This window comes from Dendrobates tinctorius, unplaced genomic scaffold (genome assembly GCF_039654945.1).
Source record: "Dendrobates tinctorius isolate UK_male_01 unplaced genomic scaffold, ASM3965494v1 ptg000043l, whole genome shotgun sequence".
Taxonomy (NCBI): domain Eukaryota; kingdom Metazoa; phylum Chordata; class Amphibia; order Anura; family Dendrobatidae; genus Dendrobates; species Dendrobates tinctorius.
In genome coordinates, this window is record NW_027361711.1 from 31,793,636 (window position 1) to 31,813,590 (window position 19,955).

A 19,955-nucleotide genomic window follows, 5' to 3' on the forward strand; every position below is an offset into this window, starting at 1 on the left:
GTAGAGATTGATCTTGGTTTCATCTGTCCAAAGAATGTTCTTCCAGAACTGTGCTATCTTTTTTTAGATGTTTTTTAGCAAAGTCCAGTCTAGCCATTTGATTCTTGATGCTTATGAGTGGCTTGTAGTGAACCCTCTGTATTTACTTTCATGTTGTCTTCTCTTTATGGTAGATTTGGATATTGATATGCCTACCTCCTGGAGAGAGTTGTTCACTTGGTTGGCTATTGTGAAGGGGTTTCTCTTCACCATGGAGATTATTCTGCATCATCCACCACTGTTGTCTTCCGTGGGCGCCCAGGTCTTTTTGCCTTGATGAGTTCACCAGTGCTTTCTTTCTTTCTCAGGATGTACCAAACTGTAGATTTTGCCACTCCTAATGTTGTAGCAATTTCTCGGATTGTTTTTTTCTGTTTTTGCAGCTTAAGGATCGCTTGTTTCACCTGCATGAAGAGCTCCTTTGACCACATGTTTCCTTCACAACAAAACCTTCCAAATGCAAGCACCACACCTCAAATCATCTCCAGGCCTTTTATCTGCTTAATTGAGAATGACATAATGAAGGGATTGCCCACACCTGTCCATGAAATAGCCTTGGAGTCAATTGTCCAGTTACTTTTGGTCCCTTTAAAAACAGGGTGGCACATTTTCAGGAGCTGAAACTCCTAAACCCTTCATCTAATTTTAATGTGGATACCCTCAAATGAAAGCTGAAAGTCTGAACTTCAACTGCATCTGAATTGTTTTGTTTAAAATTCATTGTGGTAATGTCTAGAACCAAAATTAGAAAAATGTTGTCTCTGTCCAAATATATATGGACCTAACTGTATGTTACTGCTTGTGCCAGTTTATTTTAGTCCCTTATTAGATTGGCCTCTTTTTGCTCTGCTTTCAGAATATACCAGAGTGCTGATATAGCGGGCGAAGTCTAGTGACTTCAGTATTTTTCAATCAGACGTGTTGGGCATTTTTTGCAGGGTTTTTTGTGTGATTGCAGACAGTCTTTCCTTTCCTGTCCTGTCTATTTAGTGTGGGCCCCATTGTTTGCTCAGTCTATTTTCCTACCTGCGTTTGTGTTTTCATTTATCTCACCGACAATATATGTTTGGGGGCTATCTATTCCTTTGGGGTCTGCTCTGGGGCAGTTTAGATTTCCCCTTTCTTGCTTTAGGCTTATTTAGTTCTCCTGCTGTGTCGAGGCGTCTAGGATCATCGTAAGTACGCTCCACGGCTACTGCTAGTTGCGTGGATAGGAACAGGGGTCTGCAATCCGCTTAGTTACCAACCTCTCTGGTTTTCTGTGGTTTAGCTTGGTCTTGCTTTCCTCTTCGGTGACCCAATCATAACAGGAGAGTGTATATGGCCTGATGAAATGGGGCTGCATGCGCCTTTGTCTTTGGAAGACGGGACCGGAAGAAGCATGTTGGCGGGGGAGACACGAATTCTAGACTCCAGATCTCTGACTCATTGGTCGTGAATGACCACCAGTCAGATCTGACGAAAGAGGAGTAGACAGCCGCCTACCCTGTCTTTGTCTTCCGGATACTGCAATGAGTCATTGAGCAGAGAACTTGCGGGAAGAGGTACCCTTGGGTCCAGATTGTGAGGGTCTGCTTCTCCAGGAATGAGAGGGCTTGTATGGAGGTTGTGTGTCCCTGTCCCTGCATGGGGGATGGGCAGAGCTAGAGGAAGTTGTTGCGGATGGCCAGCTTGCGCAACTGCGAAAGGGCCAGAAGCTGACCTGGCATGGATTCAGAAAGGGCCGACTTTCCTCCAGGAGCATCCAAGATAATTTGGTCAAGTTTGTCTCTGAACAGACGCCCGCTCTGGTAGGGCAGGGAGGTTAAGGATTTCTTGGAAGCGGAATCCGTCTGCCACTCTTGGAGCCATAGGGCTCTTCTGATGGTAACGGCTTTTGTGGCTGCAAGTACTGCATAGTTAGCCGCATCTAGGGAGGCATGCACAACGTAATTCCCTGCCCGGGCAATCTGGTAAGTGAGCCTGACCACCTCAGGAGGTAGGCAACTGTCTTGACCGGTCTAAGCTAGAGCCTCTGCCCAGGCTACCATAGCTCTGGCCACCCAAGTGGTGGCAAAGGAAGGGAAGAGTGCTGCTCCAGCAGCCTCAAAGACTGAGTGAGCAAGATTGTCAATTTGTCTATCAGTGGGGTTTTGATGGATGAGCCATCCGACAGAGACAGGAGGGTTTTGGAAGCGAGCTGTTATATGGGTGGATCTACTGTTGGGGACTCGATCCATTCCTTACGTAGAGTAGATGCAAAAGGATACTGTGCTTCCAGCGGTTTGTGCCCTGTGAATTGCTTGTCCGGGTGAATCCTATGCCTTTGAACAATGTCTGTAAATTCAGGGTTGTTTGCAAAAATCCTGTGAGGATGTTTGGTCCTTTTGAAGGACACCATGTGATCCGGACTAAACCCAGGTTCATCGTCTATTCTCAGAGTCTTATTGACCGCTTCAATTAGAGAATCTAGAGACTCCTGGTACTTCTAATGAGTCTGGGTCTACTGCTACATCTGACTCGTATTCTGAGTCATGTTCACTGCAAACACCTGGAGAAGGGGAGTGAGAAGCAGAGCTTACAGACGCCGAGGCACGACTATGCATGGGAACGTTTTTTGGAAGATTGTGTATCTTCTGCCACAGATCGGCCCCGTCTGAGGAAGACTCTCGTGTGGCTGAAGGGCCCTCTATGGGAGGTAAAGCGATGCCCTGGCTTGAGGAGGAATCACAGAAGGATTCTATGGCTTTAGCCAGGGAAGCCATGGACTGTGCCAGGGACGTGGCCCACTCGGGTGGACTAGGTCTACTAGGTTCGGCATTACCAGGGGGCTCCTGTGCACAGGAGGGCTCGCAGGCCACACATGTTGTGGTACGGTGTTTCCGTGGTAGTGGGACATTACATGCGGTACATGAGGCATACACAACTATGTGTATTTTATCCGCTTTTTTAGTTGCCTTTCATTGAGACATTTTGCATGTAGGTGCTGCTTAGAGGCTGCCACAGGGAAAGGGTTAATTGCTGTGTATCAGCTTACCCAGGTCCTGTGTCCATGCCCCCAAAGAAGAAGTCTGCGCTGCTGTGGTGCTTATAGACACACGTGCGGTGAGAAGATGGCGTCCCCAGCCTGTGGTTAGACTCACGTTGACCGGAAGTGGAGACAGGGAAAGCAGGAGAGAGCTTCTCGTGAGAAACGAGAAACGCCAGTAAAAGGGGGTGGAGTCAGGGCCTGGGTAGAATGTGGCCGCAGCGCTTCTCGCTCAGAGCGAGAAGCACCTAAAAAGTGGGCAGAGCCGGCCGGGTGGGCGGAGTTTGGCCTATGCCGGCTAGAAGCCGGGACATAAATTTGAGATCGCGGCAGCATCGCGGCGATGGTGGCCGCGGTGGAGGCGGTGAGACCTGACTCCAGAAGGGGGTACTTGGGGCGACACCCCATATTCCCGCCTGTTGCTGATGTGGGGAGAACGGACCCATTGAAGGGATCCGTCGCCCCTAAGGAGAGCTCAGGCCAGCGTTGAGATTGCAGCAGGGCATACGGGGAGACGACACTCCGCGTGCCTGCATGTTGATGGGTTTGGGAGATCGAGACCTTGAAAGGCCTTGTCGCCCTTTGCCGTTGAAGATTTTTTGGTAAAAAGTAAAAAAAATAAAAAATGAAACCAGACCCTAGTGCCTCCTTCAGACACTAAGCAAGAACTGGTTCAGGATAGAGCCAGCAAAGGGTGTATACTGCAGAGGAGGAATTTAATTTGTTGTGCATTTGCTTAGTGTCCTCCTAGTGGCAGCAGCATAACAACCACGGTTTTTTTCACCTGTGAATCATCCAACGTGGTTTATGCCATAACATGCTCATGTGAATCGTATAGGTTAAGAAAACCACAGTGTGGAAAGTTTATCTCCTCTTCCACATCATTTTAGGCACAAGGAATACAATTCTGGAACATATTCCTTTCTCCAAGAGAGGAAGTAACATTAACAATTTTGAAACTCAAAGAATCCTAATGGATTCACACTCAATAAATTTTAGAACCTAAAGTACTCAATAGGGAACATGAAATTTATTTGATTTGAGACTAATATGGAGTACTTTTATTTTATAGAATCCTTAATGCTGATCCAACATCATTCATTCTTCTGACGCGTATTATTTTCCTCTCAGCTTCTCCTTTTCACCATTTTACACACCAAGCTATTATTTTCTTTCACTTTCTTTCTTTTCCCCCTTTTCTTTTTTCTTTCTATCTTTTCCCCTCATTGCTCTTATCTCTATTCTTATCTTTGTTTTCATTTACTACATCTTTTTTCATTTTTTTCTTTTTTCTTAATTTTTCATTTTTGTTTGTTCCTTTTATATTTATTTTTTATTTTTTCCTTTATTTTCCCTTTTTTTCCTTCTTTTCTTCCCTGTCTTGTCTTTATCCATCTTTATATCATATTTCCTACTTATTTTCATCCTAGTCATTATATTCCTAAAGTCCCCCTTTTCAGAGCTCATACTGTTTAGGCCCCCTTCACATGTCAAAGTCATTTCTGTACTGTAAAAACAGTACCGATTCTGAAAAAACAGTACCGGTACCTGTGTGCCAGCCGTACGTACATATGAGACATGCATGTGACATCCTTGTGTCTGTTTGCTGACCCTATGTCCAAGTGGCACATCCATGTGGCATCCGTGTGCCATCCATGTGCCACATATCTGCATCTGGAAAAAGCAGTACAGTTAGCTGTTCCCAGGCGCCCAGTGCTGCTCAAGGCAACTCTCATCATTGTCGCCTGGTCTCCCTGAGATTACCGCAAGCAGGCAACAACAATGGGACTTATATTCTGTGTACATCGTGTGTAAAATTAAGAATTAAATAAAAAAATTGGCATAATCTTGATAACCAGCAGAGGGAAAGCCAGAGGCTGGGGGCTGATGTTAATAATCTGGAAAAGGGGTCAATATAGAAAAAGGTTTCCCAGGCTTTCATGTGTTTTTTTAGCAAATTCTATGCGGGCTTTCATATGTCTGGCACTGAGGAGAGGCTTCCATCGGGCCACTCTGCCATAAAGGCCTGACTGATGGAGGGCTGCAGTGATAGTTGACTTTGTGGAACTTTCTCCCATCTCCTTACTGCATCTGTGGAGCTCAGCCACAGTGATCTTGGGGTTGTTCTTTACTTCTCTCACAAGGCTCTTCTCCCATAATTGCTCAGTTTGGCTGGATGGCCGGGTCTAGGAAGACTTCTGGTGGTCCCAAACTTCTTCCATTTAAGGATTATGGAGGCCACTGTGTTCTTAGGAACCTTGACTACTGCAGAAATTCTTTTGTAACCTTGGCCAGATGTGTGCCTTGCCACAAATTTGTCTCTGAATACTTATGACCATGTGATATTTCAGTTTTTCTTTTTTAATAAATTTGCAAAAATTTCTACATGTCTGTTTTTTTTCAGTCAAGATGGGGTGCAGAGTGTATATTAATAAGAAAAAAATGAACTTTTTGAATTTACCAAATGGCTGCAATGAAACTAAGAGTGAAAAATGTAAAGGGGTCTGAATACTTTCCGTACCCACTGTATGTATACAGAACACATGTATATACAGAGCACATACATGCACTCATGTATACACAGAGCACACACATACACAGGACCATTGATTTTTTTCCATTTTTGGTATTTGTAGACAGCTGTCATTAGCATGTTGCCGTGAAATACTCCAGGCTCTCATATTACCAGTGCACTATTCAATCCAAACTATAACCAGATTGTCCTCATTATAATATTTTGCAATACACCAATGGCAGTGCTTAATGCCGAGCAGGGAATGTTTCTGAAGGTCCGCTGCTGACAAAAGACAATGGCAGTGTTTTTACAGGGAAGCTCCCATCGGCTTCACTGTGACTCAGCTGGCACTAGCGTGATGACATCATTGCACCAGCACGTAGTATGCGTTGACCACAAGATGAAGTGGAGCCACAGAAGATCATACGGAGAGGTAAGCATTGATTCTTTTTTTTCAATAAAGTGAATGAAATAAGGATGACTGTAGGAACATTATATTATAATGAATTGAGGGTGGTGGGTGGAAAAGAGGTAATTATATTATAATGAATTGAGGGTGGATGTGGGAGAGAGGTCAATATAATATACTGAATTGAGATTGGGGAGTGGGAGATGGGTTATTATAATATTATGAATGGATGGTGAGGGGTGGGAGAGAACACATGACATTCTGAATTGGAGGTTATGTAAATATAATGAATTGGAGGGACATGTAGCTATAATGAATCAGGAAACATGTAATTATAATTAATCAGGCTGGGGCATGTAATTATATGAATTGGTGGAACGGGAGTACAGTAGAACAGTAGTGGGGCGTTGCGGACGCAAGAGAATGACCAGAAATGAGTTGGGGGAAGGCGTACAGTAGATAACTAATTTATATATTTGTTGAGTTCGGAAAAAGTGGCAAATTATACTTAATCGAGGATGGTGGATTATCAAATTATACGTGGAATTTTGATTTGCATCCTAGCTAGTTATATATTAATGGTGGGTGCATGTCTGTATTCAGTGGCACAGTATGGGGGATTTCTTATGCAGGAAACAAATATATACATACATTTCAACTTTTTTATTTTCAGGGGCACAGTAATCAGTGTGGCAAGCTCTGCAGAGTCATGGCATTAGGACATTGACATTAAGGCTTGTCAAGATAAAGAAGAAAAAGCCTATAATCAGACAAGACGTCAGCAGTAAAGGCCCCGTCTCACTAAGCAATCTCGGTAGCGAGATCGCTGCTGAGTCACAACTTTTGTGACGTAACAGCGATCTCACCAGCGAGATTGCTGTGTGTGACAGCGATCAGCGAGCGCCCCCCCTGCCGGTATCGCTGATCGCTGCAAGAAATCTCTGGACATTTCTTTGGTCGCTGGTCTCCCGCTGGCCAGCACACATCGCTGTGTGTGACAGCGGGAGACCAGCGATCAGGTGTAAAAAAATAATAAAAAAAATAAAAAATATAGTTATTCTCACCTTCCGACGTCGCGTACAGCCATCCTGCCTCTCTCCACGCTCCGGTCCCAGTGATCCTTTGCACGAATGACCGCGAGACTTTGTTATCCCGCGAGACCGTGACATCTCGCGGTCATTCATGCAAAGGATCACTGGGACCGGAGCGTGGAGAGAGGCCGGAAGACTGCGCGGGACATCGGATGGTGAGAATAACTATATTTTTTATTTTGATTCTATTTTTTACAGGATGGCCAGCGATGCCGGGCGCTCAGCATCGCTGTGCTGATCGCTGGTGAAGCTGTCTGTGTGACAGCTCATCAGCGATCACATAGCGACTTACTAGCGATCCTGACACCTTGATATCGGTGTCGGGATCGCTGGTAAGTCGCTTAGTGAGACGGGGCCTTAAGTTACTGGATGTAAATATTAATTCTGTATCTACACTGTACAGGGGTACATTTACATGGATCAACCAGAGGCAGTAAACAACCACAAATCAGTAAACCATTACTCATATGAAGTTGTTTAATAGCCTGTTTAACCCCTTAACGACCGCCACTACGCCTTTTAACTGTGGGAGTTAAGGGTACTTATAAGGTTATAGTGCCCTCCAGCGTCGGAAAATCTCCTGGTTTCTCAGCTATTGGGGACAGCTGAGACCCCGTAGAATATGATTCAGGTCAGTTTTTACTGTCCCCAGTGTTGTGTGACCGCAAAACAAAAAAAAGTCATATTTCCCATTTATTTCTCTCTCCTCTGATATGATTTAGCACATCAGAGGAGAGAAAAATGGGGTCTTCCAAGCTCCCCTGGTTACTCCGGTGTTCCCCGGCCCCTCTTGCTCTGTCCCCCAGTCATCGGCGTCTTCTTCTGGAAAGAAAATGGAAGGCAAATGCGCAGTGTGCCCACCGAGATCTGACTGCTGACACCTGGCAACAATAGAAGATTTCTCCTACTGGTTCATTTTGATCACTGTGATAGACCCTATCACAGTGATCAACATAAAAAAATGTAAATCAAACCCCCCTTTATCACCCCTTAGTTAGGTAAAAATAATAAAATAAAAAAAGTATTTATTTCTACTTTTCCATTAGGGTTAGATTTGGGCTAGAGCTAGGGTTAGGGTTGGGGTTAGAGCTAAGGTTAGGGTTGCACTAGGGTTAGGGTTGGGGCCAGGGTTAGGGTTAGGGTTAGGACTAGGGTTACCATTGTGTTGGGGTTGTGGTGTTGGGGTTATGGTTGTGGTGTGGAGGTTACGGTTGTGGTGTTGGGGTTAGGGTTGTGTTGGGGTTAGGGTTGTTTTGGGGTTACAGTTGTGTTGGGATTAGGGTTAGGGATGGGATTAGGGTCAGGGGTAGGGCTGTGTTAGGGTTGGAGATAGAATTGGTGGGTTTCCACTGTTTAGGTACATCAGGGGGTCGCCAAGCACGACATGGCGCCCGCCATTGATTCAAACCAATTTTGGGTTCAAAAAGTCAAACGGTGCTCCCTCCCTTCTGAGCCCTGTCATGCGCCCAAACAGTGGCTCTCCCACACATATGGGGTATCGGCGTACTCAGGAGAAATTGCATAACAAATTTTGTGTTCCATTTTCTCTTGTTACCATTGTGAAAATAAAAAAGTTTGGGTCTAAATTAAATTTTTTGTGAAAAAGTAAAATGTTATTTTTTTCCTTCCACCTTGCTTTAGTTCTTGTGAAGCACCTGAAGGTAATAAACTTCTTGAGTGTGGTTTTGAGTACCTTAAGGGGTGCAATTTTTAGAATGGTGTCACTTTGGGTATTTTCTGTCATATCGACCCCCCCAAACTCACTTCAAATGTGAGGTGGTCCCTCAAAAAAATGGTTCTGTAAATTTTGTAGGAATAATGAGAAATCATTGGTCAACTTTTGACCCTTATAACGTCCTATCAGAAAAAAAATTATGTTTCCACAATTGTGTCGATGTAAAGTAGACATGTGGGAAATGTTATTTATTAATTATTTTGTGCGATATCACTCTCTGATTTAAGGGCACAAAAAATAAAAGTTTAAAAATTGCACAATTTTCAAAAATTTTGCCAAACTTCCATTTTTTTTATAAATAAATGCAAGTCATATCAAAAAATTTTTGCCACTAGCATGAAGTACAAAATGTCATGAAAAAATAACCTCAGAATCAGTGGGATACGTTGAAGTGTTCCAGAGCTATAACTTCATAAAGTGACAGTGGTCAGAATTGTAAAAATTGGCTTGGTCATTAAGCACAAAATTGGCTCTGTCATTAAGGGGTTAAACAGACAGACAACAGTAAGCAATGCACATTTAGTAGTCCATTGTTTAATACATAACATGCCCTCTTTATTATTATTATTATTATTATTATTATTATTTTATTTTTTTTAGTGCACCATTCATTCCATGATGCCGCACTTGTGAAAAGGAGTTCACACAAATTGCAAATATAAATTACAATGAAGAAGAAATAATGACAGACTAGTACAAAAGGGAGAGGAACCTGCCCTTGGGGGCTTACAGTCTACAATATAATGGGGAAGAAGACAGTAGGTTGGGGGGTTGCGGCAGCTGCAGTGATGATGAGGTGGTTGCGGTGTCAGAGCAGACTGTAAGCTTTCTTGAAGAGATGGGTTTTAAAATTCAATCTGAAAGTTCCAAATGTGGTGGATATTTGGACGTGTTGGGGCACAAAATTAAAGATGAGGTGGGATACTTGGGAGAAGTCTTGGAGGCTATTTGGTGAGGAACATATGAGGGTGGTGAGAAAAGGAGGTTTTGGGAGGATCAGAGATGATGTTTGGGAAGATATCAGGAGATTAGTTAGGAGATTTATAGGGGAGACAGATTATGAATGGCTAGTAGTTTGAACTGGATATGTTGGAGATTTGGGGTCCAGTGAAGGAATTTGCAGAGGAGAGACGTGGAAAAGTAGCGAGGCGTATTAGTAGGGCAGCAGAGTTAAGAACGGACTGGATAAGTGGAAGACTATAGGCATAAAGGCCACAGAGTAGGAAACTGCAGTAGTTGAAATGGGAGATGATGAGGGCATGCAGTAGCATTTTAGCAGATTCAGAGTTAAGGAAAGAAAGGATTTTGTAAATATTTTTGAGTTGGCGGTGGCAAGAGTTTGGATGTTTTGTTTGCATGACTAGGCAGAGTCAAGGATTACTCATTGGCAGCTGACTTCTGATACAGGAAGTACCAGAAGTACCCTTGCTACATATAGTGCTGTCCCTTATTACATAGCATTCTCTTTTGTTAGGTATAGTGTCGATCTTGTTCTGTATTTTACAGCGTCCTCTTGTTATATATCGTTCTGTTTCTTATTACATAGGGAAACAGACATAGGTATTGATATTTCCTTCAATAATTGAAGACCAACCTGCTTGGCAGCCAGAAAAGGAAGTTGGCGGGTCATTCTCATGGAAACTTCTATGAATAGCATCCATTTAATATACAATTCATGTTGCTTGTCACGTTGTAAGCTATATATCCCGTTGTTTCTCATTTGAGTTGTGTGGGATTTCAGGTGTGAGGATTCCTTAGGAGCAGACATATCAGTGGTGCAGCTGCACAGGAGCCCAAGAGCTAAGGGGGCCTAATTCCACCTCCAAATCAGCAAGCAGCATCTCTCATAGACGGAAGTCTTGTACCGCAAATGGCCCATATACTGTTCTTGCACCGGGGTCCTTTTCTATCTGTGTTTGGGAAAGGAGGTGGGCTTACTTCTCACATTATTCCTTGAAGACACCTGTATTGTTCCAGTTTATTCTAATGTGCAATGTGTATGATGACATGTGCTATTGGTGACAGTGTTGTGTTCTGCCGACAGTAGGGGGAATAATGGTACATATTTGGGACTAGCCCATAGTGGGAGGGACTAAGCTAAAGGAACAAAGTTTCCTGTCGGGAACTTACATAGGGCCCAGCCATACCATAGGTAAAAGCGGACCTATGGTCTGAGCAGTGAGCAAAGCCACATGACGTGGGTGTACCTAACATGAGTGGAGACCGAGACAGTGGATGGTGTGATACTGAGTAAAGAGAGAGAAAGAGAGGAGTGACTGAAAGTATACTAGGCAAAAGAAGTTTGTACAGTGCCAAAGTATAACATGCATGCGGAGATTCTACGGTATACTTCCATGTGAAGCAGCTTTCTAGGATTTTACTATGGGCTTAGATCAGGAGAAAATTCATATGTAATAGTAAAGCAGCACTCACCCAATCCTTTTTTCTAAAAAGTCCTTTATTCCATTAAATGGGACATCTTGGCGGCGGCATGCAGGTGTTCAGGTGATATATGAGGGGGACAGAGTGGACGACGGCCGTTTCAAGTCCTGATGACGCTTCTACAGGTCCATAATAGGGATAACATGTTACAACTTCCTTATAAGGCGGTTATTATTTATAAAAAACACAGACATATCTATTTTATTGTTCATACATAAAGGACATGAGTCACAATGAGAACAACAAAAGTTCTTTTTAATTTTAAGCATAATCCAATAATGCCCACGATCCAAAAAGTTATTTAAAAAAAATTGCATTTGATAGAATGCGATAAAGACTTTCAAGTAATAAACTAATAAACCAATGTTCTCATACAGAAGATGCCAGAATTTGGGGGATTTGTTAGTGCATAATAGATTATTCCCAGAAAATATCTTTGCTTGCTGAATTAGATAATTTCCAAGCCACATACCTTAATTCTCAATATCTGGTTCTGTTTTTGGATCTCTGTAGTGAGCTTAGTTTTATTCCAAATGGTGCTGCTCACTTATCTAAGTAGTAAGCTCTTCTGTTCCCATATTTCCCATATTTATGCAGTAAGCCTGATACTGTTCCTGTATCTATGAAGAAAGCTTGGTTTTCCTTCAGTGTCTGTACAGTAAGCTTGATTTTGTTCCTGTATCTATAAAGTAAGCTTGGTTTTCTTCCACTGTCTATGCAGTAAGCTCAGTTCTGTTTCCGTGTCTGTGAAGTAAGCTTGGTTCTGTTCCCCTATCTAAGCATTAAACTCAGTTCTGTTCTCATATGAATGTAATGAGTACCTTTCTGTTCCTGTATCTTCGTGGTAAGCTCTGTTCTGTTCCTGTATGTATGTTACAGGCTTTGTTCTTTTCCCATGCCTATCCATTCATCTTGGTTTTGCTCCAGTATCTATGCAATAAGCTTGGTTCTGGTCTTGTATCTATGCAATAGGCTTTTTTCTGTACCCGTATCTACGTAGTAAGCTATGTTTTGTTCCTGTATCTATGTACAAGTCATCGTTATTTTTGAAGCCTGATACCTCTGCTGCTTTATTGCAGCAACAAAAGATAACCGGACTAAAGAAGGCCCACTACAACTTGCCAGTGCTTACTAATTGCCCCCAAGGCTAAAATTTGACAGCCAGCTCCTCTACAGTGCCCTGGAATTATTGGTGCTTTATAAATATTATTATTATTACTATTATTGTTAGCCATTCAACACACATTGAAAATTAAGTTTATTAATAAAATTTACAAGCATTGTGCCATTTGCTATGAATCAGTTAAACAAGAACAAAGTAAATAGCCCAAAAGTGGACAAAAAAAATGTAAATTTTGCTGACTATTAGTCTCAGAATTATTCAACTCCTTCATGACAAGTGCCTTTAATACTTAGTAGAGTACCCTTTGGCTATAATGGCCTGTTGCAAAAGTGATCACCAACTTCTGGCAGTGTTTTTGAGGAATCTTAACCTAGTAATTATGAGCAATGGCCTCTAGTTTATCATTATTCTTACTGCAACCGCCATCTATAAATCCCACCAAATATTGTATGTGAAATCCACGTTATCGCCACCACAATATCTTCCTGGAATTCTTCTTAAAATAGAGTGTTCCTAAAAAAACAGAGGGAAGCATAGTTAACAAGTTCAAAGTTAAAGCAAGCTCACTACTAATCAAACTGTTTGAAATTCAATTTCACTGGATTCAACAAATTTTCTCCCAAAATTTGCTTAGCGGCATATAAATTTGCTGTGAATCATATTACTACAAATACTTTAACTACCCTGAAAATTGGTGCATAACACTTGGAGGTCTTCTAGGACCATATTGAACCCATTGAGCTTTTTCATACAAACAAAGCCTTATTAATAACCAAGTGACCTCAAACTATTTGCCTAGGTGAAAAGTGATGGTAACCAGTGTGAAATAACATTCTGTTTAAATAGTTCACTGCAGTCTAATGATTTGTATGGAATGGATACTTAAATTGTATAAATAGGTCAAAAATTATCCAGTTTTGGGGGAGAGATGCCTGCCTTGTTTGTATTTAAACACAGGTAGTATAGACAGACGAAGTCATGCTTTTTCACATTTGGTGGTGCAAAAATTATCCCTTTTTAAGCAGTTTCAAGGGCTAAACACAAGGCATCTAAAAATATCTCTTTATTTAGGGAACACAAATAGGTGCACTTTTAAAAGTGAAGACACAATGACTTTTCAACTGGTAGTGAAATGATGATAATTTTTTGGTGGGTAATCTGGAACAAAGTGGCTATTCTCAAAACGAGACAACAATTACAAAGGTTTTATCATCAGGTCTGCTTTCAAAGTGAAGAAGCATTGGCTTGTTGTGAACAAGCCATAAAAAAATTGCCATATTTTCAGAGCTGTGTGATGTTTATGTATCTTCAGGAGAGTATGTTTTGCATCAGCAGTACAGTCTATCACTATTGAACACAGTAAGCGCCTATCTGATGTGTGGCTGATGTGGCTGTGCTGTGGCAGTGGCAGAAACTGCACAATAGAGAATTAACCCCTTAACGACCCGGGGTATTTCAGTTTTTAAATTTTTCTTTATTGCTCCCATTCTTCCCAGATAACTTTTTTATTTTTCATTCAATATGGCCATGTGAGGGCTTTTTTTTGCAGGACAAGTTGTACTTTTGAACAACACCGTTGGTTTTAACATATCGTTAACTGGAAAAAAATTTCAAGTGCGGTGAAATTGCAAAAAAGTGTAATTCCACAGCTGTTTGTTTGTTTTTTTTACCATGTTCACTAAATGCTAAAACTGACCTGCCATTATGATTCTTCAGGTCATTACGAGTTCACAGACACCAAACATGTCTAGGTTCTTTTTTTTTAAGTGGTGAAAAAAAATTCTAAATTTGTTTAAAAAATGGCATAATTTTCCGAGACCTGTATCGTTTCCATTTTTCATGATATGGGGTTGTGTGATGGCTTATTTCTTGTGCGCAAAGCTGACGTTTATATTGATGCCACTTTAGTGTAGATGCGATCTTTTGATCGCCCGTTATTGCAATGTAGAGAAGACCAAATAAATGCAATTCTGGCATTTTGAATTTTTTTCTTGCTGCGCCATTTAGCGATCAAGTTCATTTTTTTATATTGATAGATCGGGTGATTCTGAACTCAGCAATACCAAATATGTGTGTAACACCTGCACAGGGACTGTCAGAGCAGCTACCGGTATACTGGAGCTTACAGACACTAAGAAGAGTTTTGCAGCGGCTGTTAAACAGGGACCTTCAGACATTAACCGCTTTTCCCCTGAGCGGCAGTGGACTACAATTCCCAGGGACCCTTGTTTCAGTCAGATGACACGATCTGGAAGGATAGAAGGAGAGAGAGTGGATTGGAGGAGGAAGGACTTGGGGGAGGGAGCTGGGCAGGAAGTGAAAGTAAATGTTCAGAGGAGAAGGAGCGTGGCAGCTTGCTGTGAGAGACGGAGCGGTGTGGATCTGCATTCCTCTACGCTGCAGAGAGTGGCGGCCCCTGCTGAGATACCCGCGCTGCTGGAGAGAGCGCGGTCCTGTCACCCTTTGAGGCAATTAACATCAAAGACCCGGAGAGTTCTGCCGGCACTCCCACCGCATAAAGGCCTAAATCCTGCCGCCCCCAGCTGGTGTCCAGAGAACTCTCCGACCATTTGAGACACACAGTGAATGCCCTTCTGAGACTTGTGGTTCTACCAGCGCTATTTACATTGAGTACACTACAACCCAGACTATTGACAGTAATATTCATCTAAGTGCACCAACGGTTCTAATTTGTGCGCCAACATCCACGGCAACTGGGCCCCAACGTTTGGACTGAGTTAATACAAAAGAGGGGGAACCTGCTACATTATATTTGCAGGGTCAGAGTAGAAGTAGACTGCGATGTGTACAGTTGTGGCCAAAAGTATTGACACCCCTGCAATTCTGTCAGATAATACTCAGTTTCTTCCTGAAAATGATTGCAAACACAAATTCTTTGGTATTATTATCTTCATTTAATTTGTCTTAAATGAAAAAACACAAAAGAGAATGAAGCAAAAAGCAAAACATTGATCATTTCACACAAAATTCCAAAAATGGGCCAGACAAAAGTATTGGCACCCTCAGCTTAATACTTGGTTGCACAACCTTTAGCCAAAATAACTGCGACCAAACGCTTCCGGTAACCATCAATGAGTTTCTTACAATGCTCTGCTGGAATTTTAGACCATTCTTCTTTGGCAAACTGCTCCAGGTCCCTGATATTAGAACGGTGCCTTCTCCAAACTGCCATTTTTAGATCTCTCCACAGGTGTTCTATGGGATTCAGGTCTGGACTCATTGCTGGCTACCTTAGAAGTCTCCAGTGATTTCTCTCAAACCATTTTCTAGTGCTTTTTGAAGTGTGTTTTGGGTCATTGTCCTGCTGGAAGAGCCATGACCTCTGAGGGAGACCCAGCTTTCTCACACTGGGCCCTACATTATGCTGCAAAATTTGTTGGTAGTCTTTAGACTTCATAATGTCATGCACACGGTCAAGCAGTCCAGTGCCAGAGGCAACAAAGCAACCCCAAAACATCAGGGAACCTCTGCCATGTTTGACTGTAGGCACCGTGTTTTTTTCTTTGAATGCCTCTTTTTTTCTCCTGTAAACTCTATGTTGATGCCTTTGCACAAAAAACTCTACTTTTGTCTCATCTGACCAGAGAACATTCTTCCAAAATGTTTTAGTCTTTTTCAGGTAAGTTTTGGCAAACTCCAGCCTGGCCTTTTTATGTTTCGGGGTAAGAAGTGGGGTCTTCCTGGGTCTCCTACCATACAGTCCCTTTTCATTCAGATGCTGACGGATAGTACGGGTTGACACTGTTGTACCCTCGGACTGCAGGGCAGCTTGAACTTGTTTGGATGTTAGTCGAGGTTCTTTATCCAACATCCGTACAATCTTGTGTTGAAATCTCTTGTCAATTTTTCTTTTCCGTCCACATCTAGGGAGGTTAGCCACAGTGCCATGGGCTTTAAACTTCTTGATGGCACTGCGCACGGTAGACACAGGAACATTCAGGTTTTTGGAGATGGACTTGTAGCCTTGAGATTGCTCATGCTTCCTCACAATTTGGTTTCTCAAGTCCTCAGACAGTTCTTTGGTCTTTCTTTTCTCCATGCTCAATGTGGTACACACAAGGACACAGGACAGAGGTTGAGTCAACTTTAATCCTTGTTAACTGGCTGCAAGTGTGATTTAGTTATTGCCAACGCCTGTTAGGTGCCACAGGTAAGTTACAGGTGCTGTTAATTACACAAATTAGAGAAGCATCACATGATTTTTTGAACAGTGACAATACTTTTGTCCACCCTCTTTTTTATGTTTGGTGTGGAATTATATCCAATTTGGCTTTAGGACAATTTTGTGTTTTTTCATTTAAGACAAATTAAATGAAGATAATAATACCAAAGAATTTGTGTTTGCAATCATTTTCAGGAAGAAACTGAGTATTATCTGACAGAATTGCAGGGGTGTCAATACTTTTGGCCACAACTGTATATGACTTTTATAGAGCACCATTACTTGTATTGTATGTTATTCCTTTAAACCCACCTCAATTCTGCTGCATAGCAATAAATCTGTTAAACGGTTTTACTCCTGTTCCCTGAGTGTGTGTATTGAGCTGTGGCAGGGGTTTCCCGAATCAGCCCCTGGCAGTAGATAACTGTCCTTCTGCAGTCTCAGAGAGAGAGCTCCAATCAAGATTCGGGTGGAGGCACAGCACCATAGAGAGGTGAGACCCCCCCATAACACCCAGTGTACCGTGGTAGCCCTAAAGGGGTGTTACATGTGTATATTTTATTTATTGTGATTTGAACTTTTATATTTTTTGATTTTTTAAATATTTTTAAAACTTTTTTTTACTTTTTTCATGCTTCAATAGTCTCCATGGAAGACTAGAAGCTGCAGTACTTTGATCGCCTCTGCTACTGTCATGTCGGACACTGTTCGCACCAGGGTGTCCGGCAGACAGCGGTAATACCCCATCCTACCACTTGGTTCTCAGCGGCGCTGGTTGGTCTTCTGATCCGGCTTGGATTTGGTTAACCAGGTTGTCATTCTGGCTGAGGGCTTAGCCATACCCTCTGTCTTTAAATTGTCCTGCGTGACTATGGGCGTCGCCGACTATAGCTCTTGCGTTGTGCTAGCGATACCGGTCTGGAGTGGTGGTCTAAGGAGCAAACGGTTTCTGGTGTAGTATATTCCGTTGTTGCCATTTTGCCTCCCTGTGTTGTATTTTTTACTTGCCCTTGCACATTATTGTATTCTCCTGTGTGTACGCGGTGTGGTGCGTTTCCTTTATCCCTGTCCATACTTATTTGTGGGGTCTGGTGTTTGGTCTCCTCACTGGGTGAAGGGTGGTGGGTTCAGCTTAGGGCTGGACAGGAGACAAGGACAGGGTGGAGGCCCAGGCAGGTTCACCTTCAGTGTAAACCCTGGGTTGAGGGACAGACAGGGTTTCAATTAGTCTGAGGGACACCGCAGGGGCCCCAGGGTTTCAGCCTAAAGTTACCTAGGCTTCCCATGACAGCTACACACAGATAGAAAGTGAGCATTTCTGCTACAAACAGGATATGAGTGCTGACCACAGGGCGATGCTCAAAGCAATCTGGCAATGACAACCATAGAGGTCTGCTGCAGACCTCAGATTGTCATGCTGACCCATCGGAAACAGGCGATCATGTGATGGTGTCACCAATGGGTTGGATTAGCAACATGCTTCCTGTAAGCGTGAGTTAAATGCCGCTGTCTTAGATTGACTGGTTAATGTCATGGTTTGAACAGAGTTCTTGCCCTGCACTCACAGGGTTAAGTGTTCATGGCCTCTTTCTGGATCTGGGAGGGGTATTTATACTCACTCTTTACCAGGGTTCTCTGTCAGCTATACTGTTGTTCTGGTGTGTCTGACCCCTGGTGTGCGTGTATTCTGCGTTGCTTGTTTGCTTCCCGTGTATGACCCGGTCCATTCCCTCACTCTGTACTTCGTTTCTCGTTTCGGCACTATTGTCTTTTCCGGTTCTGACCTCCTGGCTTGGCTATAATTACTCAGTTACAGTTTGTCCCTATTGTACCGTCTATTGCCCGTTCTGGTTTTCTGATCTATTGCTATGTCCTGACTATCCATTCTGTCTAACCCTTTGGTACTGTATTGCTATCTCGTGCTTTGACCCGGCTTGATCTGGTTTCTGTCTCTGTCTATGCCCCTTGGTAACACTGTCCAGTAGTTACCTTTCTAGGAGTTTCCCTGCATCTCCTGGCTCTGTGGCGCTGAGGCCACGTCCCCCAGCAGTCACATGCTTCAGGTCCTGTGAGCTTGGAGCTTGCATTGTCACCACTGAGACCCCGCTCAGTGAGCAAGTGCAGTGCGGTGTTCCTGACATTATAGCTGGCCATTTCAGTTTTTTTTTCCTCTGAAGGAAAAAAAAAAAAGTGTGTTATCCTCATGGATCCCATACAACCTTTGGCTGATCAGATCAAGCACCTGACCCAAATGTTCCACAAACTTAATGTGGAACAGCGCACGATGGCCCATAACCAGCAACAGTTGGTGGATACTGTGCAGGGGGCTGTCGCTGCAGGGGCAACTAGTGCTGGGGATAGAGATGTGTCATTGGCATCCCCTGAATCTCCAGTCAAATTGCCAGACCCTTTCTCAGGGGATAAAAGGGAGTTCAGGTCGTTCAGAGAAGGATGCAAGCTTTTTTTTTCTCTGAGGCCCCGCTCCTCCGGGGATGAGTTCCAGAGGGTGGGGGTCATCATTTCCCTACTTTGGGGGGCTCCACAAGCATGGGCTTTCTCTCTCTCTTCCTCTGCTCCTGAACGTATGTCTGTGAATTTGTTCTTTGAGGTTCTGGGGCACATTTATGATGAGCCTGATAGAGTGCATCTGGCAGAGGATATGTTGATGAGTGTGACACAGGGGAGGCACTCTGCTGAATGGTTCTGCTCTGAGTTCAGACGCTGGGCAGCGGAGGTCTCCTGGGATGATGCTGCCCTCCAGGGTTTGTTCTGTAGAGGCCTGTCCGAATGTTTGAAAGATGCCCTAGCCCTTCATCCTCCACTGGATTCTTTGGAGGACGCTATGATCCAGGCTGTCCGCATGGACCGTAGGCTGCGGGCAAGAGGGGTCATGCTGCAGGAGACCCCTTTATTCTCCAATCTGAGAGACTCTGCATCTAGTCCTGAGCCCATGGAGGTTGGTGCCACGTCATTGAAGGAAAAAGAGAGGAGATGCCGTAGAAAAAACCATTTGTGCTTGTACTGTGGATCCACTGGACATTGGAGAAGGAACTGTCCTTCTTGCCCTTCTTCAGTGAAGCCGTCAGGAAAACGACTGAGTCTGGGTAACAATCGAGGAGGTTGCCCAGACTCCCAGGTATCCTTTTCCTCACTTACTAAAATTCTGCTTCCGCTGGAACTAGAACTTACAGGCGGTCCGGTTAGGACTACCACCTTTGTTGATTGTGGTTCTTCTATTAATCTGATCGATGCCAAAGTTGTGACTTTTCATAAGATAGGGACAGTCAGGTTAAAAGATCCTGTTAAAATTGTGGCAATTGATTCTTCTCCTATCACCCAGGAGGGAATTTGTTTCATGACTGATACCTTTTCGCTGAAAGTGGGTTCCACTCACGTGGAAAAATTAAGGTG